The 22,650-nt window shown below is 44.9% G+C and overlaps 1 long non-coding RNA gene across 1 annotated transcript in view; it reads left to right on the forward strand.

Moving 5' to 3' along the window:
• Positions 1-4,399: 4,399 nt before the first annotated feature.
• LOC108302021 overlaps positions 4,400-22,650 on the forward strand; it is a 23,703-nt gene continuing 5,452 nt past the window's right edge. The window contains exons 1-2 of the long non-coding RNA XR_001824154.2: positions 4,400-4,410; positions 5,008-5,019. This is a non-coding gene — a long non-coding RNA (uncharacterized LOC108302021). The remainder of the gene's footprint in view (positions 4,411-5,007; positions 5,020-22,650) is intronic.

The following is a 22,650-nucleotide window of genomic DNA, read 5'->3' on the forward strand; positions in this document are numbered from 1 at the left end:
GTCACTGTGCCCGGCCTACAAATTTAACTTTTTGGCCATTTTTTTTTTTCCTACAGGAAAGACTTCATGGAAAGCTGCTAAGAGATCTTGTCTCATATATATAAAATATATATTTTTTTCTTTATATACATATATATACGCATATATATATATATTTTTTAACATGGGGTTTCACCATGTTGATCAGGCTGGTCTTGAACTCCCAACCTCAGGTAATCCGCCTGCCTTGGCTTCCAAAGTGCTTGGATTATAGGCGTGAGCCACCACACCCGACCTAACATATATATATTTTTAGAGACAAGATCTCTTTAAAAAAATCCTATGCAGGCCGGGCGTGGTGGCTCATACCTGTAATCCCAGTACTTTGGGAGGCCGAGGCAGGTGGATCACGAGGTCAAGAGATCGAGACCATCCTGGTCAACATGGTGAAACCCCGTCTCTACTAAAAATACAAAAAATCAGCTGGGCATGGTGGCGCATGCCTGTAATCCCAGTTACTCAGGAGGCTGAGGCAGGAGAATTGCCTGAACCCGGGACGCGGAGGTTGCGGTGAGCCGAGATCGCGCCATTGCACTCCAGCCTGGGTAACAAGAGTGAAACTCCGTCTCAGAAAAAAAAAAAAAAATCCTATGCAATTAACATCACAATGTATGTACGTACGTATGTGTAAGAAGCTGGACAATGACCTGGAAGATCACTGAATGACTGGTGATTGCCCATACCCAAATAATGAGAACATACAAGAGACAATAGTTGGCCCAGAAAATCTCAGCACTATACCCGACCATGCCCGTAAGAGTCCTGAATGGAGCGAAATGAATCAAATCAATAGGCTTATATCAAGGACAATAACAATAATAATAAAAGAATAGAATAGAGGCTTAGCTGATGTTTGTGGGGGGGGAGGGGCTGGGTGTGGTGGCTCATGCCTGTAATCTCAACACTTTGGGAGGCTGAGGCAGGAGGATTGCTTGAAGCTATAATCCCAAGATCGGCCTGGGCAACACAGCAAGACCTCATCTCTACAAAAAACAAAAATTAGCCAAGCACAGTGGCGCATGTCTGTAGTCCCAGCTACTCAGGAGGCTGAGGCAGGATGATGGCTTGAGCCCAGGAGACTGAGGCTGCAGTGAGCCATGATCGTGCAGTAGCACTCCAGCCTGGGGAACAGAGTAAGACTCTGTCTCAAAAAAAAAAAAGAGAGATAGGAGGGGCACATTTACCCAGAACAAGTCTTACTCAGCTCTGGAGTCACCAGTACTCTCAGGAGAAGAAACAGCAAAGTTTCTAGCAAATTTCATCCATATTTGAGCAGAAGAGGTCCAGGATCCAGCTCACTAAGAAACTGTGGGAGAAAATGAGCCACTGCACCATGAAACCCAAGCATCCATTCAGAATGCTGCAGCCTGAGAACTCTTTTGAAGGGGTGTTTTGCCTTGAGAAGAAAGTGGAGATTGTTTAGAGCTTTAGCCTAAGAAGTCACACTGAAGTTCAACTAGTCTTGAGAATAGTTGGTCAAAAATGCTTCTTGGAAAATGGTTTTTTTTTTTTTTTTTTTTTTTTTTTTTTTTTTTTTTTTTTTTTTTTTTTTTTCTTTTCTGTTTTTTGGCCATTGGTTGGGCAGTACAGCCAAAGGATACCAACATTTAATAAGTAGCAGGCCACTGAGTGTGTCCTGGGGAATGGGACAGGTATAGCCTCTCAGAGGGTAGAATTTGTGACAACTGAATTACCCGACAGGGACACTCAAACTCACGCTCTGATTAAGGAAACAATACTGGACCTGATACCATTTAGATTTGTAGGTGTTGTTATTATTACTATTTTCAGATGGAGCCTCTCTCTGTCGCCCAGACTGGAGTGCAATGGCACAATCTGGGCTCACTGCAACCTCCACCTCCTGGGTTCAAACTATTCTTATGTCTCAGCCTCCTGAGTAGCTGGGATTACAAGTGCCCGCCACCACACCCAGATAATTTTTTTTTTTTTTTTTTTTTTTTTAGGCAGGGTTTCACCTTGTTGGCCAGGATGGTCCCAATCTCTTGATCCACATGTTGGCCAGGATGGTCTCAATCTCTCAACCTCATGATCCACCCGCCTAGGCCTCCCAAAGTGCTGGGATTACAGGCGTGAGCCACCGTGCCCGGCCTCAATTTTTGTATTTTTAGTAGAGATGAGGTTTCTTCAATGTGGTTGGAGACCGTGTTGGCCAGGCTGGTCTCCAATTCCTGACTTCCAACAATCTGCCTGCCTCGGCCTCCCAGAGTGCTGGGATTACAGATGTGAGCCACCGTGCCTGGCCATATAGGTGTTATTTTTTACCTCAGCATTTGTTCCTGCCCAGCAGGACCTGGGTACCTCACTCACTATCAAAGTGTTGGAGCTGTACTGGAAATTTTGTTTATTCCCCCTCCCTAAGAGGAAATTTTTATTATAGCCACACCGATTTTCCCTATTTTTGTAAAGTAGGACTTTTTTTTTTTTGAGATGGAGTCTTGCTTTGTCGCCCAAGCTGGAGTGCAGTGGTGCAATCTCGGCTCACTTAAACCTCTGCTTTCCAAGTCCAAGCGATTCTCCTGCCTCAGCCTCCCAAGTAGCTGAGATTACAGGCACCCACCATCATGCCGGTCTAATTTTTGTGATTTTGTAGAGATGGGATTTCACCATGCTGACCAGGTTGGTCTCAAACTCTTGACCTCAGGTGATCCACCCACCTCCATCTCCCAAAGTGCTGGGATTACAGGTGTGAGCCACTGTGCCCAGCCATGAAGTAGGGCTATTTCAAGTGGTTAACTCAATCACTTGTGGAGCTAGGGTGCCAGGGCTGGAATCCTGGCTGTGCTGTTAAGTGCACTCTGAATGAAGAGACTACCTAAACAGGCTTTGTATAAGCAACAAGGCTGTTTATTCACTCGGTTGTGAGCGGGCTAAGTCCGAAAAGAGAGTCAGCAGAGGGTGGTGGGATAGGAGCTGATTTTATAGGTTTGGGGTAGGCAGTGGAGAGTTACAGTTCAGGGCGGTTTTTGCAAGCCAATGGGGTGCATCACAGGGTCTACTATTACAAGGTTGGCTTATCAGTTGAGGCAGGAACAATGGCAGAATGTCACAAGGTTGGTTAATCAGGCACTGCAGGAGCTAGCTATTTTTCTTCTTTTGTGGTTTTCCTATTAGCTCAGACTTTCTGGTTCTGGGAGGCCATCTGGACATGTACATGCAGGTCACAAGGGTCACCATGGCTTGACTATGGTGTACTTCATGGTGCAGTCAGTTCAAAGGACTTTGCACTAACTCTAGCTGTGTGACCCATCTTATGGTTATGCTTGACCCATAGTGGAAATTTCAGAATTGGAGCTCTAAGCGTTCTTTCTCAGTCTGTCTATGTTTATGTGTCCATAACTCACAAAAGTCTTTAGCGCTCATTGTGTGAATCTGTAGTAGTATTATCCTGCCTCCAAATGGTATTCATGATTTAGATTACGAAATCTCTTAGAAAAGAATCTATTTTTGATTGGCTTAGAGATAAACACACACTTATACAAATGAAGTATTCCTAAAATTCCCAGAAATTAAGGAAATAGAACCTCTATTTTTTTTTTCTTTTTTTCTGACACAGGGTCTCACCCTGTCCCCTAGGCTGTAGTGCAGTGGCACTGTCATGGTTCACTGCAGCCTAGACCTCCTGGGCTCAAGTGACCCTCCTGCTTCAACCTTGCAAATATCTGGGACTAGCTACAGGTACACACCATCATGACTGGCTAATTGTTGTACTTTTTGTAGTGATGGGGCTTCACCATGTTGCCCAGGCTGGTCTCAAACTCCTGGGCTCAAGTGACCTGCCCCTGCTTAGCCTCCAAAAGTGCTGGGATTACAGGCGTGAGCCACTGCACCTGGTCCTCTAATATTTTTAATGTGAAAAAAGAAGTATTCTTATAGAAATATTTTAAGAACACAAGTTAACATAATTTAGATAAATCTCTGGCAAACAAAACTAGTTTAATACTTTTGGTTTAGTAAAAACAGCTATATTTTTTCTGAATTATAGGCACTAAATATAAGTGTACATTTTTATTCTACTTAGGTATGCACTTTAATTCATACAGATCTACTGATTGAATAGTTAGTGTTAGTTTTATGTAATGTTTAAGATTATAAAACATGTAAATATATGTTTAACCAAATAGAAAACTTATTCTGACTAGCTTTATTTCAACGATAATTAGCTTGTAATTTCCAAGATCTTTGGTAACTTAAAATTTTAGAGTGATTCTAAATTGCAACAATGATTGGATATTCATTAGGCATCTAGATAATTTCCAAGAAACACTGACTACTCAGCGTAATTGTAAGTTATGTGCTTCTTATTTTTATATGCAACAGAGAGACCGTATCTTTGGGTCTTTTATGAGCAGGGTCATTTCTGCCACTTTGAGAAGTATATAAATGCTATTGTGTGACAGATAGTGCACAATTATCCACTGTAGGGGAGGAAAAAAACCTTTTTGTTTACCCTCCTAGGTTCTGCAGCTGGGGCCCCAGAAACTAAACTGAGGTATGACAGACAAACAAACAGAAAAACAAACAGAGTTCATTAACAAATGTGACATGGATACACACGAGAACTCAGTGATGAGTAACTCGAAGTGGTGTTTAGAACTTGGGGCATATAGCATCTTAGCAAAGAACAATAAATTTGTAGAGAAGCGACAAGATGAAGGAAAAGCAATTTAGGGCTGAGTATCGTGGCTCACACCTATAATTCCAGCACTTTGGGAGGTCAGGGCTGGAGGACGGCTTGAGCCTAGAAATTTGAGACCAGCCTGGACAACACAGGGAGACCCCGTCTCTACAAATTAGAAAAAGTTAGACAGGCATGGTGGTGCATGCCTGTAATCCCAGCTACTCAGGATCATTTGAGCCCAGGAGGTTGAGACTACAGTGAACCTTGATCATGCCACTGCATTCCAGCCTGGGTAACAGAGTGAGACTTTATTTCAAATTTAAAAAAAGGAAAGGAACCAGGTGTTGTGGTTCATGCCTGTAATCCCAGCACTTTGGGAGGCCAAGGTGGGCAGATCACAAGGTTGGGAGTTCGAGAACAGGCTGGACAACATGATGAAACCCCGTATCTACCAAAATTACAAAAATTACCTGGGGGTGGTGGCAGGTGCCTGTAATCCCAGCTACTCGGGAGGCTGAGGCAGGAGAATCGTTTGAACCCGGGAGGCGGAGGTTGCAGTGAGCCAAGATCATGCCACTGCACTTCAGCCTGGGCGACAGGGTGAGACTCTGTCTCAAAAAACAAAACGCAAAGGAAAAGCGGTTTAGGTTTTTAAGGATGGCAAACTGTGGAAAAGTAAATATATGGGGGAAACTAATGGATGATAAAGGCTATTTTATAAGGTTTCTTTGTAGACTCCTCTCTGTGCCATTTCTGAGCTATTAAGAGTCTAGAGTTGTCTCTGGTAATTAAGAGTTTAATAGTTGTCCTTCTATTACTGGTGTGGGAGAGAGAGAGACACCTCTACAAATGAAAATTCATGCCTGACTTTTAGGCAAATGAGGCGGAGATCAAATAATTTTTTCACTGTCTGCTATTTCTCAGTTTTTTTCAGCTCAAAATAATCCTTACGCCAAAGTGGCATATTTTGGGGTGGCATATTCTGAACCTTTAGTTTTCACTATTAAATAGAAGTTACTATGGTTAATTGTCTGGTGCATTCAGTCTTTCATACTCTAAAATATCTAGTATCTCTGAATTCATTCATGTCTTTTTATTTCCATCACAAACCCCACCCTCCTTGCCCAAGCCACAAATCTTTTATAGCTGGTGTACTGAATTAGCTTTTAGCCATCCCGACAGTGTAGAGTAATATTTATAATAAAGTCCGAATATGAGATGCACTTTGTAATTGTCAGCGTCTGCCCAGGCTACTTCTCCAGCTTCATCTCTTCTGTCCCTTTTCTTCTCACTCACTTCTCCAGAGCCACACATGCTTCCTTGGGGCTCCACGAACATCCTCCCAGCCCAGAACCTGGTTGCTTGTTCTTCTCTCTGCCTGAACGTTCTTTGCATGGCTGGATCCTTTTCATCATCTGATCTTAGAGGAAATATTACCCTCTGTGGTAAGACATGACATATCCCAGTTCCTGTCCCCAGTTCCTGTCACAGGGCTCCTAAAACCCTTAGAATGTCCATAAGAGTGCCCTTTGTTATTCATAATGAGTCCCCTTTGATCACACCGGGGTTCATGCTAATGAGTGATTTGGGGTGAAACCCCTAGATAGCCCAGAATGTGGCCGGTCACCAAAAAGACCCAGTGATTAGAGGATTAGAGGGCTGGAACTTTCAGCCCATCCACCAGCCTCCAGAAAAGGGGGCTGGAGGTTGGATGTTAAACTCTATAAAAACTCCTTTGCCAGGCACAGTGGCTCATGCCTGTAATCCCAGCACTTTGGGAGGCCGAGGCAGGTGGATCACGAGGTCAGGAGTTCGAGACCAGCCTGGCCAACATCGTGAAGGGTCTCTATGAAAAAATACAAAAATTAGCCTGTGTGGTCTTGGGCATCTGTAATCCCAGCTACTCAGGAAGCTGAGGCAGGAGAATCGCTTGAACCTGGGAGGAGGTGGAGGTTGCAGTAATCCGAGATCGTACCATTGCACTCCAGCCTGGGTAACAGTGTGAGACTCTGTCTCAAAACAACAACAAAAACAAAATAAAACAAAAAAACTCTTTAACAAGATCTGATGAGCTTTCAAGTCGCTGAACGTGGAGGTGACTCTTTCCCCATGCCTTTCCCTATGCACTTCCGCATCTGGCTCTTCATCTCTACCCTTTATAATAAAAATGCTTTATAATAAACCAGTAAACATAAGTAAGTGTTTCCCTGGATTCTATGAGCTGTCCTAACAAATCATCAAACCTGAGGAGGGGGATTGTGGGAATCCATATTTATAGCTGGTAGGTCAGAATCATAGATCATAACCTGGGACTTGCAATTGGCATCTGATGTGGGGCAGTCTTGGGGGACTGAGCCCTCATCCTGTGGGATCTGACGTGGTATCCAGGTAGCTAGTGTCAGAATTGAATTGAATTATAGGATATGAAGTTGCCAGACACTGGAGAATTAGTAGGGAGAAATGCCAACACAATTTGGCGATCACAGGCTAAGTACTCTGTGCTGTTTTGTGTGTGAGAGCAAGAACATCCATTAGTTTGGCTTTTTATATCTAATAGACCTCAGAGGCCTTCCCTGACCACCCTATCGAAACTAGTGTCTCCTCCCTCATATTCTGTTTTTAATTTTCTTCTTAGTGTCTACCAAGTACCATCATCTGAAATTACCTAAATCCCTTTCTACTTGATTATTTTCTGTCTTCCCAACCAGAACATAAGCTCCATGAAAGCAGGGGCTTTATATTAATCATCACTGTTTCTTCAAGGCCAAGAATTTGACCTTAATAGAAGCTCAAGAAATGTTTGTTTACAGGTGAAAGAACGTCAGCAACATTGCTGGATCTTACCGTTTTCAGCCCTACTGAGGTGAAAAGCCAGGCCTGGGCCAGGACTGTGGGTCTTTCATTTCTTAGCATCCCCAGTTGTTTTCTGCTTAATGGTCTTAGCCTTGAGGCATAGACCCAGAACAAAAGGGTATAAGGGGGTTGCAAGGAACCTATCTTCTCTAATCTCCGCAAGAATGTTGCCCCTGCCCCCAAACTGCATTCCAATCTTAGCCTTGGAATGGGAGCCTTCTTTCAGCAAAAGTGTACATGACAAGAGGCTGTTTCAGAGGGTCCAAGGTCAGGGTTTCCACAATCCTTAGTGTCTTCTCCATATTCCCAGTGTTTTAGGATTCCACATTTTTCTAGTCAAGTGTATCAACCATCCTTAAACAACACTGGAGCAAATCAGAGCACTTGGTTGGCTGCATTTGGGCCTTGCAAGTTGCTGATTGATTGATCTGGATTTCAGAATCTGGTTTGTGGTTCCGCTTTTTTTCCTTGCTTCCAGCTTTGCACATTGAACTGGAACTTGCCTTATTGTCCCTTGTCAAGATCGTTGAACCGTTCTGATTAGCCTAAATCTCACTCAGCAGATTTGTTTATGATGGAACACCACAGACTGAGTAATTTATAAAGAATAGAAATCTATTTCTTATAGTTCTGGAGGCTGGGAAGCTCAAGGTGGAGGGATCTGCATCTGGTTAGGGCCTTCTTGCTGCATTATGCCATGGCGGAAGGCAGAAGGGCCAGAGACTAGACATGAGCCAGCTACAGCAGTCAGGCCCCAACTCGCTTTTTATCAGGACCCCATTCCCGAGATAACAGCATTAACCCATTCATGAGGGCAGAGCCCTTATGGCCTAATTGTCTCTTAGCAATATCACTTCTTAATACCATCGCGATGGGAATTAAATTTCAACATGAGTTTATCGCATTCAAACGATAGCAGTACTGAGTGCCACCGACATGCCAGACACAGCTGTGAGCACTTGAAATGCACCAGGGAGCAAGAGACACGAGTTCCTTGCCCAAGAGGAGCTTCCATTCTAGGGGTCTGGGGGTAGGTGGGTGGGATAACAACTAATGTAATAACTAAGTATATGGTACAGGATGTTGGGGGGTGATAAGTAAGTTCTTTGGAAAGAAAAAGTAAATGGGGGTAGAAAGATCTGTGGGAGGTAGCAATTTTAAACAGAGGAATCCAGTTTAGATGATGGCATCTGAACAAAGACTTGAAGGAAGTAAGAGAGTCAGAATTGAATATTTAAGAGCAGAGCATCCCAGGCAGAGAGAGCAATTAATACTGATGCCTCAAGGCAGGATCATGCCTGGTACTTTAAGAAATAGCATATCTACTCTCTTGCCCTTCTGCCTTCTGCCATGGGAAGATGCAACAAGAAAGCCCTGTCTAAAGGCAGGCCCCTTCACTTTGGTCTTCTCGGTGGCCGGGTGCGGTGGCTCACGCCCGTAATCCTAGCCTTTGAGAGGCTAAGGCAGGCGGATCACCTGAGGTCAGGGGTTCGAGACTAGCCTGACCAAAATAGAGAAACCCCGTCTCTACTGAAAAATACAAAATTTGCCGGGCGTGGTGGTGCATGCCTGTAATCCCAGCTATCCAGGAGGCTGAGGCAGGAAAATCACTTGAACCTGGGTGGCGGAGGTTGCAGGGAGTCAAGATTGCACCATCGCACTCCAGCCTGGGCAACAAGAGCAAAACTCTGTCTCAAAAAAAAGCAAACAAAAGAAAGAGAGAAGTGATGGGGGTTGAACCATGTAGGGTTTTGTAGCCACTGTGGGACTTGGGTTTTGCTCTCAGGGACATGGGGAGTTGTGGTAGGATTTTGAGTAGAGGAGTGACAGGATCCACTCTGTTTTCAAAGGATCACACAGGCAGCTGTGTTGAGAGCAGACTGTGGAGGCACAAGGGTAGAAGCTAGAAGACCTGCTACTATCCCAGCAATGCACAAAAGAAATGATGGCGATAGCAGGGAAAATGGTGAAAATTGGTTAGATTTTGGGTATACTCTGAAGAGAAACCCATAGGAAGAAATGGGTATGGTGTTTGAGAGAAAGAAAGGAGTTGGCCGGGTGCGGTGGCTCACGCCTGTACTCCCAGCACTTTGGGAGGCTGAGGTGGGCGGATCACCTGAGGTCAGGAGTTCAAGACTAGCCTGCCCAACATGGTGAAATGCTTCTCTACTAAAAATACAAAAAATTAGCCAGGCGTGGTGGTGGGCGTCCATAATCCCAGCTACTTGGAAGGCTGAGTCAGGAGGATCACTTGAACCCAGAAGGCAGAGGTTGCAGTGAGCCAAGATCGCGCCACCACACTTCAGCCTGGGCAACAGAGTGAGACTTCGTCTCAAAGAAAAATAATACAAAATAAAGAAAGAAAGGAGTGAAAGCTCACTTCAAGGTTCTCTCTTGAGCACTGAGAAGGATAGAGTTGCCATTAACTGCTCAGGGGAAGGCTGAGGGGAGCACCAGCTTGGGGAGTGTATTTCCTAAGTGGAGAAGCTGAGCAGGTAGGTGGATAGACAAATCAGGATCTCAGAGGAGAGATCTGGGGTAGACGTTTAGATTTGGGAATTCTTGGTGTATATTAAGTATTTAAAGCCATAAAACTGGATAAGAGAATAACAGTAGAGAAAGAACAGAGGGTCAAAGATTGAGCCCTGGGGCATTCTAACTTTTAAAACAGTACTGAAGAATAAAAATGTAATGTGAGCCACCTTGATTTAAAATTTGCCAGTAGCTGCATTTTTGGTTTGTTGGTTTTTTGAGACAGTCTTGCTCTGTCCCCCACGCTGGAGTGCAGGGGCATCATCACAGCTCACTGCAGCCTCGACTTCCTGGGCTCAAGCAGTCCTCCCACCTCAGCCTCCCCAGTAGATGGAACCATAGACATATGCCACCATGCCTGGCCAATTTTTGTATTTTTTGTAGAGACTCGGTTTTGCCTCCTGGCCTAGAAGCTGAATTTTTAAAAGAAAAAGAAAATTAGTTGGGCGTGATGGCGTGCACCTGTAGTCCCAGCTACCCAGGAGGCTAAGACAGGAGGATCACTCGAGCCCAGGAGTTGAGGGCTGTAGTGAGCCGTGATCACACCACTGCACTCCAGCCTGGGCAACAGAGTGAGACTATGTCTCAAAAAAAAAAAAAAGACAAATAATATAAAATTTAAAAATAAATAAAAAACTGGCAAAATTAATTTTAAACTATATTTTAATTTAACCTAAGAGATCTAAAATTTTATTTTATCCTGTAAGCAACATAAAAATTCACAATGAAATATTTACATCCCTTTTTCTCCTAGTAAGTCTTTGCAGTCTGATATGTGCTGAACACTTACAGCAAACTCAGTTCAGGCTAACCATATTTCTAGTGCTCTATAGCGATGTGAAGCCAGTGGCTGACTTGTTGGACAGCTTAGATTGAGAGGTTTAGAAGAAGATAAGCTAGCAAAGGAGTTTGAGAAGGAGGAAGCTGTGAGGTAGAAAGAAAACTGAGACACCATGGCTTTCCAAAGCCCATGTGGGTAGTGTAAGGTCCTTTGAATTGACTGCACCATGGACTACGCCATAGTCAAGCCATGGTGACCCCCGTGACCCGCATGTACACCTCCAGATGGCCTCTCGTAGCCAGAAAGTCTGAGGTAACAGGAAAACCACAAAAGGAGAAGAATGGCTGCCCCTGCAGTGCCTGAATAACTGACCTTGCAACATTCTACCACTGTTCCTGCCTCAACTGATAGATCAACCTTGTGACACTGGACCCTGTGACACCAAACCCCCACCCCTAGCTTGCAAATAACCACCCTAAACTGTAACTCTCCACTGCCTATCCCAAACCTATAAAACCAGCTCCTACCCCGCCCCCTCTGCTGACTCCCTTTTCGGACTCAGCCCACTCACACTCAAGTGAACGAACAGCCTTGCTGCTTACACAAAGCCTGTTTAGGTGGTCTGTTCCTTCGGAGCGCACTCAAGGTAGAAGTGGTGATAATCTGCAGTTCTCTTACGATGGTTTCTGTTTTCTTACTGAGGGAGTAAGGGAGGTTTCCTGCCCAGGGTGAAGATGCAGGAGGAGGTATTGGGGGTTTGAGGAGAGAGGACAGGGTGTGAAATAGAGTGGGGTGGAAGGCTGAATGGATGGGGGAAGTAAGGGATGATTGCTGGGCCGCGGGAGAACTCACTGAGATTGAGAGGAGTGAATTTAAAGTGAGGCTGAAGATTTTCTCCAGCCACAGGGGTCAAGAGGTAGAGATGGAGACCTGGATTTCACCAGGGTGATGCTGTTATGCCCTACTTCTTGATGCCATTTTGTTTTGGTTATCTCATTGCAGATAATAGAAATCAGCTCCTACTAGGTAAATCAAAAAAGGAAATTTAGAGAAAAAAATCAAAAAGAAAAAAAAAGGAAATTTATTGGAAAAATTCTGTATAATTTCCCAAAATCAAAAGGTACCCAGAAAGTCAGGAAGCAGCAGGCAGAGGTCCGCACTGAGCTACAGGTGCCTGCCTCCGCCCTCTCTTTTTTTTTTTTTTTGTTTAAAGAGGCAGAGTCTCACTCTGTCCCCCAGGCTGGAGTGCAGTGGCGGGATCTCCGCTCACTGCTACCTTGGCCTCCTAGATTCAAGAGATTCTCCTGTATCAGCCACCTGAATACCTAGGATTTCGGGCGTGTGCCACCACACCTGGCTAATTTTTGTGCTTTTAGTAGAGATAGGTTTTATTGGCCAAGCTGGTCTCGAACTCCTGATGTAAAATGATCCACCTGCCTCTGACTCCCAAAGTGCTAGGATTACAGGTGTGAGCCACTGCTCCTGGGCCTGCCTCCTCTTTTCCATTTCTAGCCACTACCTCACATAAGATGACCTCGCCATTGCCAGTGAGATATCACCTTGCCCCCAGCCTCAGAACTCACAGTTGTCTTTGAATTTATATTATGCCATGAGATGAATTGTGCCACCCCAAAACTCATACATCGATGCCTTAACCCCCAGGATGATGGTATTTGGAGACCGAGCCTTTGGGAGATAACAAGGGTTAGATGAGGTCATGAGAGTGGGGCCCATGTGATGGGATTAGCGTCCTTATAAGAAGAGACCAGAGAGCTAGCTTTCTCTCCACCAGGGAAAGGCCACAGCAATAAAGCAGCCATCTTGAAAGCCAGGCAGAGTGGCTTCTCCAGGAGCCAAGCTGGCTGGCATTGTGATAGTGGACTTCCAGCCACCAGAACTGTGAGAAATACATTTTTTTTTTTAGACAGAGTCTTGCTCTGTTGTCCAGGCTGGAGTGCAGCAGTGCAATCTCGGCTCACCACAACCTCCGCTTCCTGGGTTCAAGTGGTTCTGCTGCCTCAGGCTTCTGAGTAGCTGGGATAACAGGTGCGTGCCACCATGCCTGGCTAATTTTTTGGATTTTTAGTAGAGACGGAGTTTCTCCATGTCGGTCAGGCTGGTCTCGAACTCCTGACCTTGTGATCCACCCGCTTCAGCCTCCCAAAGTGCTGGGATGACAGGCATGAGCCACTGCGCCCGGCTGAGAAGTATATTTTTGTTTAAGCCATCCAGTCTATGGTATTTTGTTAGGGCAACCCAGGCTCACTAAGACACATTACTAAGAAAGAGAATCTGGGGGAACAACCTTGGGTCAAATGGGGTGTAAGTCAAGGAAGAAGTCATAAAGAAAAGGCAATGGTTAACAGTTCAAGAGATTGTTGTATATATTTGCAAAAATAGCTTCAAAGTCTGACTCCTAATAAGTGTTCAAATGAAGTTTTGTAGACTATTCAGGGCTAAAGGGTAATCTATATATGTATATATAACCACAACTCAAACAAATAGAAAGTGAACACATCAAAGATTTTATTTAATTCATTAATTAATGAAGAGATCAGTAAGATGTTTCAACCAGTTCAACAGAGAATTCAAAGATCACACATATAAGTAGGACAAAAATGAATTTACAAATAGATGCAAAACTGGCTTTTTGTGGGGATGGGAAGAGAGAAAAATCACTTGATCTTCCACTAGAGAAGATTCATTTTCGTGTGTATAAAGCCAAATTATTTGCATTGCTATCAGTTCTTTACAACTCCTAGTATTGTAAAATAGCTTAGAGACAATGAAAGGAGCAAGTCCCATAGAATCAGATAACCTGGAAGTGTGTGCTGTACATAAAGCGTGGTTTTTCACTGAAGACATTTAGTAATTCTTTGATCCATTTCACAGCCTTTCGCGATTCTTTTCTGACAACTAAAAATACCTGAGTTACTGGTAAGCACCATTTCTTCACGATTCTCTCCCTGTCCACTATTTTTATGTGCTCATTATTAGTTGGCACCTTTTCATCTTTAAAAATGAAATTTTCTATTTAATTATTTAAAGTTATATGGCACTCAGAGTCATAATCACATTAATCACATACGATAAAATATCAGATATCCAAATTCCTTGTAAATGTGCATAATATTATCCTGTTAAGCCCCAAAGTTGTTTTATCTCATCCATTTTGGTCTTCATAAACCATATTAGGTCTTTGATTCTTATAATAAGAAAATGGAAAAGACTATTAGTGATATGAGCAAATGCTCACACAGTTAATATTAAACTTTAAAAAGCAGGATAAAATTGTGTGCCAGTGGATCTAAATTTTCTCCTGTGTTTTTTTTTGTTTGTTTGTTTGTTTGTTTTGAGAACTTTGGAAATACAGAACATAATTACCTATATTTTTCCACCCCAGAATCAACAGCTGTTAGGAGTTGTATTGTCCCAGTCTGTTTGCCTGTCATATCACTGTTTTCAAATTATTTACACCCTTTCCTGAGAGAATCTTATGCAGCCCTCTCATTGCCACGTGACTTGCAGGACACATCCCATCTATGGCGGTGTGACCATCCGACATGTTTTGTGCGTGATAGGCTCTGTGCTACTTCCTAGCTGACGCTTTGATTCTTCCACTTGTCATTTTCCTCTGACGTGAAAACAGCATCTTTGTAGCAGAAGCTTTTGCTTCCACTTAAACCCCAGAATAAAGAAGGCATGTGGAGCAGAGCCCTGTCCCATCTGCAGCGGGGTTGGCCACAGCAGGAAATACACCCGTGTGCATGTAAGCCCTTGGGGTGTGGGGAGGCTGTTTGTTACTGTGATACCACCTACCCACGTTTTTCTTTTTTAAAATTAAAGATATGGCCAGGTGTGGTGGCTCACACTTATAATCACAGCACTTTGGGAGGCTGAGGCAGGAGGACTGCTTCTGCCCAGGAATTCGAGACCAGCCTAGGCAACATAGCAAGACGCTGTCTCTACAACAAATAAAATAATTAGCCAGGTATGGTGATGCACACCTGTAATCCCAGTTACTTGGGAGGCTAAGGTGGGAGGATCACTTGAGCCCAAGAATTGGAGACTGCAATGAGTTATAATCACACCACTGCCCTCCAACATGGTCAACAAGAGCAAGACACTGTCTTTAAAAAAAATTTCAGATATGTGTGTGTTGCATTTTGATTTCCACATTTTCTTCTTCAGAATTCACTTTTCTTTTTGTTCAAACAGTTCTTTCAGTGAGAGTCTGCGATTAGTAAAATTTCAGAGTTTGTGTGTCTTACTGGGCATAGAATTTTACATTTAACATTATTTTATTTCAGCATTTTAAGGATGTTATTTCATTGTCTTTTGGCATCTGCTTATATATGAGAAAGCCTAGAATCAATCTGAGTTTGTTTTTTTTTTGAGACAGGGTCTCACTTGTTGCCCAGGCTGGAGTGCAGTGGCGCAATCACAGCTCACTGCAAGACTCAATCTTCTGAGTTCAAGTGATCCTCCTACCTCAACCTCTCAAGTAGCTGGGACTACAGGTGCACGCCATCATACCTGGCTAATTTTTAAATTTTTTGTAAGCTGGGTGTGGTGGCTCATGCCTGTAATGCCAGCACTTTGGGAGGCTGAGGTAGGTGGATCACCTGAGGTCAGGACTTCGAGACCAGCCTGGGCAACATGACGAAACCCTGTCTCTACTAAAAATAAAAAATCTAGCCAGGCATGGTGGGGGGGGTGGTGCCTGTAATTCCAGCTACTTGGGAGGCTGAGGCAAGAGAAATGCTTGAATCTGGGAGGTAGAGGTTGCAGTGAGCTGAGATCACACCATTGCACTCCAGCCAGGGTAACAAGAGTGAAACTCCGTCTCAAAAAAAAATTTTTTTTTTAATTTTGTTTTGTAGAGACAGGGTCTTGCCATGTTGCCCAGAACTCCTGGGCTCAAGTGATCCTCCCTCCTCAGCCTCCCAAAGTGCTGGGATTACAGACCTGAGTCACCTCACCCAGCCCTATCTAGTTCTTGTTTCTTGGTAAATAATCTGTCTTCCCTCTTTGGTAGCTTTTAAGATTTCCCTTTGTCGACCTGGAACCAACCCAAATGCCCATCGATGATAGACTGGACAGGGAAAATGTGGCACATATACACCATGGAATATTATGCAGCCATCAAAAACGATGAGTTTGTGTCCTTTGTAGGGACATGGATGAACCTGGAAACCATCATTCTCAGCAAACTGACAGAAGAGCAGAAGATCAAACACCGCATGTTCTCATTCATAGGCGGGTGTTGAACAATGAGAACACATGGACACAGGGAGGGGAGCACTACACACTGGGGTCTGTTGGGAGGAAATAGGGGAGGGACGGTGGGGTTGGGGAGTTGGGGAGAGATAGCAAGGGGAGAAATGCCAGATGTAGGTGATGGGGAGGAAGGCAGCAAATCACACTGCCACGTGTGTACCTATGCAACAATCTTGCACGTTCTTCACATGTACCCCAAAACCTAAAATGCAATAAAATAAATGGAAAAAAAAAAAAAGAAGATTTCCCTTTGTTGTTTTCAAGCGTGGCTATGAGTTTTTGAACCTATGTCCTCTCTCATTTTATGTGTTTGGAGAAGGAGGTTTCAGCTCCTGCTCCACCTGCTGTCTTGACCCAGAACTTGGTTCCCGCATGACTAAATGGAGTGGACTTGCTTTGATGGCATGTACTCATTAGCTCCAATCATCCACTTCTGTGTAGTGTTGCAAAAACCTCACGCCCCTCCGGCCCCAATGAAGCTTATACACCTATTTCTATTTAAGTGTTATTAACACTGATAAACATCTGTGTTTTTTCAGTTCTGTGTCTTTGTTTTGTTTTTAAGACAGAATCTTGCTCTGTCACTCAGGCTGGAGTGCCATGGTGGGATCTTAGCTCATTGCAACCTCCTCCCATGTTCAAGCGATTCTCCTGCCTCAGCCTCCTAAGGGGATATCAGGTACCCACCACCAAGCCTGGCTAGTTTTTGTATTTTTAGTGGAGATGGGGTTTTGCCATGTTGGCCGGGCTGCTCTTGAACTTCTGACCTTAAGCAATCCATCTGCCTTGAGGCATCCCAAATTGCTGGGATTACAAGGGTAAGCCACTGGCTGGCCACTTGTGTCTTAGAGTTTCTCCCCCTCTTCTCTTCTTTCCGCCTGTAAACTGCCACTTGATTTCAATGTCCACATACACATCTATAGCAATCTTTTGCCTGTTGCTTGGGCTCTATGCTGTTTCCCAGTCACCTCAGAATGAGTCCTCCTTCGTCACTGCACAGAACAATTGTACCGTCTCTACGTCTCTAACTCCTGCCTCCAAACTCAGCTTGTGACTTCACTTTCAAATCCCATAGGATTACTCATGTGCTCTAGCAAACAATGGAATATCTCTTACGATTTCTTTTCTTTTTCCTACTAGTTCAGCAAACAAAGAAATGATATAGAAATGTATTTCTTGATTGATAAAACCCATGTACTTTATTAGTGAGGAATTGTGCCTGACTTTTAATAATAAAGGCCCAAATTAAAGGGCTTAATCTAATAAAAGCTTTTTTTCACCCTGTATAAAAACCTCAGAGGGAGGCAATATGAGGCTTGTATTGTGGGTTCCTCAGTCGGCTGGGCTCAAGCACTTTCTGTTTCTGTTTGGCCTTCCTTAAGTTTCAAACTCAGTGTCCCTTTGTGGTCACAAGATGGTTGCTGGAGAGCCAGCAATCATGACCAGGTTCTTTTTATTTCTTAAGGATGGGGTCTTGCTGTGTTGCCCAGGCTGGACTCAAACTCCTGGGCTCAAGCAGTGATCCTCTTGTACATGCCACCGTGTCGGGCTGATTACAACTATATTCCAGACAGGACAAAGAGGAGAGTGAGAACAAAAAGATACACCTCCCACCTGAGTTCGCCCCTTTTAAAGTTTCTAGATGCTCCACCTCTTCCACATGTATTTCTTTGGCCATCTCTAACTGCAAGGGAGATACTTTGTTATCTCACATAAATGGAATATATTTCCTTTATGCCACTACTTTTGATTACTCTGCAGCTGACATTAGCTTATGTCCTTGTTCTCAGTCATATTCTACTTAGATGTGGTATGACTCGGTTTATTTATTTATTTTTTTGAGTTGGAGTCTTATTCTGTTCCCCAGGCTGGAGTGCAGTGGCATGATCATGGCTCACTGCAACTTTGAACTCCTGGGCTCAATCCTTCCACCTGAGCCTCCTGTGTAGCTGGGACTACAGGTGCATGCCACCATGCCTGGCGAATTTTTAAGTTTTTTGTAGAGGTAAGGTCTTGCTATGTTGCCCAGGCTGGTCTTGAACTTCTGGCCTCAAGTGATCCTTCCACTTTGATCTCCCGAATGCTGTACCAATTTTTTAAATAAATGTAAATGTTTTCATTTTCATGACTCTTGGCTGTTTTCAAAGATCAAATCAATAACTGTAAAACGGACAAAACACTAAACATCAAAATCATTGAATGTAGCTAACTTGAAATGCCATACAGGAACTGCTGTCGAATTGGCAACATTGACACACTTGTCAGTTAGTTCAATTCCACGTTTACTTGGTAGAATTGAGCTGACAGCGCTGGCCAGGCACCAGCCACCTGTGGTGAATACTGGAACAATCAAAATCGCCTGTCCTTGAAGAGTTCCATCTTAGTGCCTCACAAGTAACTGAAGACAGAGGGAAGCCGCCAATGGTTTTACACAGAGCCAAAAACTGATGACATCTGTGTCTTTGAAAGCCAGCACTTTGGGAGGCCAAGGTGGGTGAATTGCCTGAGGTCAGGAGATCGAGACCAGTCGGGCCAACCTGGTGAAACCTCCTCTCTACTAAAAATACAAGAACATTATGGGGCGGCACTCCCCTGTAATCCCAGCTACTTGGGAGTCTGAGGCAGGGAAATTGCTTGAAACAGGGAGCAGGGTGGTGGAGGTTGCAGTGAGCTGAGATCGAGCCACTGCACCCAGCCTGGGCAACAGAGTGAGACTCCATCTTAAAAAAAAAAACAGCTCAGACTAGTTAGAGTGGGAGGAGAACAGAGGACTGAGGCAGGTGATTTTGTTCTAGAGGCCAAATACGTATGTTCTGCATTGCTGTGTCATTGCTCTCTATTAATTGCACCCCACATTCCACACCACTTGTCCGATCTTTCCCAGAATCCTATCACCCACCTTCAGATTTTCCCACCTCAAACTTTCATTTCCATACCTACCCTACTGGAAGTTCTGGGATAGTCGAAGTGACTTTCTGAGATCAGGAGTCTACAATGTTTCCATGAATCCATTCTTTGCACATTTACCAAGCTCTGCGTATGCACTGGGCTCTGCGCTATTTGCTAGCGTTGCAGAGGGGGATCAGGCTCAATTCTTGCCTCCAAGGCAGGGTCAGAGTTTTTTGGCTTCTCTTTCTACTTGAAGACTATGAACAATCTAAGCTGATCTTGGCTAGGGAAGGAAGATAGAGGAGATGGGCAGAGTAACAATCTGAACAAAAATGGGCAGCCTGGGATTGACAGCAGTGAAATCAGGAGGGCAGATTTGCCCTCAGGGCCCAGTAGTACTTTTCCCTGAAGCCAGAGACGGCCTCCTTCCCTTCCTCCTTCCCTTCCTCCTCCTCTGGTCTCCTCACAGCCAAGCCTGGCTTCCATTCAAACTTTCCGGAAATCCCCTACCCAGTTTCCAGTTTTTCAAACAATGGGTCTCTGGAGAATATTCCCATTGTCCTTGGAACTAGAACAATGAGAGAGTAGAGTCTCCTCTCTGGCTTCAGACTACATATCTGCTCCCAGCCTGCTCCCAACCAAAGTAAAAGCTTCCTCGATTCTTCAATCACTGTTCCCATCTGTAGTGAGGCAGGAAAACGGGGGAGGTAGAAGAAAAAGCACTTTCTATAAGTCAACCCAGCCCCTTAAATACTACCTGGTGCCTTTCTTCCTTTAGCTAGAACTGACAAGAGTCTCTACAGGACTGGGATTGGACACCTGCCTATGATCTGGGTTGGCAAGCAAGTTTGGGTTTTGATTGCCGTGTTTTCTAAATCTCTTTTCTTTTTTTGAGACGAAGTCTCACTCTGTTGCCCAGGCTGGAGTGCAGTGGCATGATCTCAGCTCACTGCAACCTCCATCTCCCAGGTTCAAGCGATTCTCCTGCCTCAGCCTCCTTAGTAGCTGGGATTACAAACACCGACTACCATCCCAGGCTAATTTTGTATTTTTAGTACAGACAGGGTTTCCTCATGTTGGCCAGGCTGGTCTCAAACTCCTGACCTCAAGTGATTCGCCTGCCTTGGCCTCCAAAAGTGCTGGGATTATAGGCGTGAGCCACTGCACCCGGCCTCTAAATCTCTTTTGATGCCTCAGTTTCCCCCGTTATTGAGGTGAGAGAACCTAGAGGCCATTCTAAAAGGATTGGCAGTCTAATTTTCCTCAATGCCCACTCCTCTTCAACTCCCTACTCTGACCCTAGGAGACCCCTGTCCCCTTTCTACCCGGCTCAGCCAAAAGGGCTGCTGGATGGGGAGGGTGCACCGTCCTGGCGCCTGACTGGGTCGGGTTACTGGAGGCAGTCTGGATTTGAATGTGCAAATAAACAGAAGTCGCTTTGATCCTTGAGGCTGACAGGGAGGGGGAAGAAAATGGAGTGCCCTGGTCAGAGAAGTGCATGCCAGGCACTTGAAAGAGGGTTTGGGGGATGTGGAGCATGAGCTTGTCCTTATTCCTTTGACTGGACCAAAAACCCAATTTGTTAAAAAAAAAAAAAAAAAAAAGAAAGAAAGAAAAAGAGGCAGGGACTCACATCAGACATGTCAGACCTCCTCTGGGAACCAAATATTCTAATGGCCTTTCTGCCCTGTCACCAGGAAGGGAGTGGGTTGCTTGGAGCCCACCCTCCCTCAAGGCTTCCTTGCCTTTGGGACATCTTGGGTGCCACTTGGGAGAAAGAGAAGCAGAATGGAACTATGGGGTGTGTGTGGTTTGGGGTGGGGCTGTAGGTTGGGAGGGGGTAGGGCCTATTGTGTCCCTGGGCACCAATCCACAGCCACAGGCAGGCTTAGGGAGGGAGAGACAAAGGAAGGAATGGGAGCGCACAAAGGGAGCGGGAATGAAATGGTAAGTAAAGGCAAACAAAAGTGAGCCGGGGGAGACAAAAGCTGGGAACAATATTCCCCAGGCAATAGGCTGGGAACAATAGGGACACTGACAGCCCCACAAAGACACCAGTGTCTCCAAGTAGACGTTATCTCAGGCAGTGGTTGGCAGCCCCGCTCGGGCTGCAGCTATTTTCAGTGCCGCTTTTGTGCCATACTGAACAATATTCCTTGCATGGCTGCTGATAGAAAGATGAGAAGGTTTCTGTTTGATTCTTCTCTTCCTTTCCTCCGCCCTCCCCTTTTTCCAACCCCCACCAGCTCCAGGCAGTCTGAGCTCAAGTCATTGGCCTGGTTAGGGGGGTGTGTATGTGTGTGTGCGTGCGTGCGTGTGTGTGCGTATGCGTGTGCATGTGTGTGTGTATGTGTTGGGAAGAGACCAAGTGGGGAGGGTCTCTATCAGGACTTCCAGCTGCCCTCAATCTTCTCATGGCCTCCACGGAGGGAAGCTAGTGGGGTGGAGATTAGGTCTGGGCAATTGAGGCTGAGAACTGGGGTGTGTGAAGAGGATCAACAGAGCCGTGGATTCTGCCCTTGCCCCAAATCACAAGACAGCTTGAGTGATTGACTATAAAAGGCCCTACTTAGCAAGGGTTTTGCTGGCTTTTCACATACATAATAGCCAAGGCCATAAAGGGTCCCATCCTGTCATTCCACCCCTTTCTCCATTGTACCCACAAGTGTTCCCCACGCCACCCCCACAGACACTGCTTTCTCCCATCCTTGTTTGCGGTTTTACCAGTCTCTTGACTAGCTCCCAACTTCCCTCCCCGCCTCCGCCACTGCCAGATGAACCTAAGAGATCAGGGAAACTAGTCCTAGCTTTGGGAAAAGACTGGGTGCACTGGTCCTTCCTTAGGCCGGATGGCCACTCCCACAGAGGTGTTCATGACCTTCATCCCCAGTGCTGCCTATTCCACTCCGTATCACCCCTGTGTTCCTTTCTAGAGAACCTCAGACCCTAGAACGTTGAGTTAGAGGTGTCCTTTCCCAGGGCCCCCTTGTGCACATGGCTGGGGTACTCAGTTTTCTCAGTGTCACAGCCCCCTATGACTAGCCCCGTGGGCTTAGATAGAATCTTACAGTTTATCATCTAGCTGATCTTCTTCTTTGTATTATTATTCTATTCAGGTTATTTTTTTTTAGGTAGCTAAGCTACTAAATTTCAGTTCTTTGGCTTCCTCAAAAAAATTGAGAACAAATTTCTTGGGAAAGCTTTTATATAAAAATTTCACCGAGTGTGGTGGCTTATGCTGCAATCCCAGCACTTTGGGAGGCCGAGGCAGGTGGATCACCTGAGGTCGGGAGTTCAAGACCAGCCTCACCAACATGGCAAAACTCAGTCTCTACTAAAAATACAAAATTAGCCGGGCGTGGTGGTGCATGTCTGTAATCCCAGCAACTTGGGAGGCTGTGGCAGGAGAATTGCTTGGGAGACAGAGGTTGCGGTGAGCCGAGATCACCACATTGCACTCCAGCCTGGGCAACAGGAGGGAAACTCCGTCTTAAAAAAAAAAATTCAAGCAGAATGCCATACTAAGAGACTAGATATTCAGGTTGACCCAGAAGGTTGAGTCATTGTGTAATCTGTGGGACTTGTGGCTATTTGTCCAGCTTTCTTTCTCTTTTCTTTTCTTCTTTTTTTTTTTTTT

The sequence above is a fragment of the Cebus imitator genome, unplaced genomic scaffold (assembly GCF_001604975.1).
Source record: "Cebus imitator isolate Cc_AM_T3 unplaced genomic scaffold, Cebus_imitator-1.0 Scaffold38, whole genome shotgun sequence".
Classification (NCBI taxonomy): domain Eukaryota; kingdom Metazoa; phylum Chordata; class Mammalia; order Primates; family Cebidae; genus Cebus; species Cebus imitator.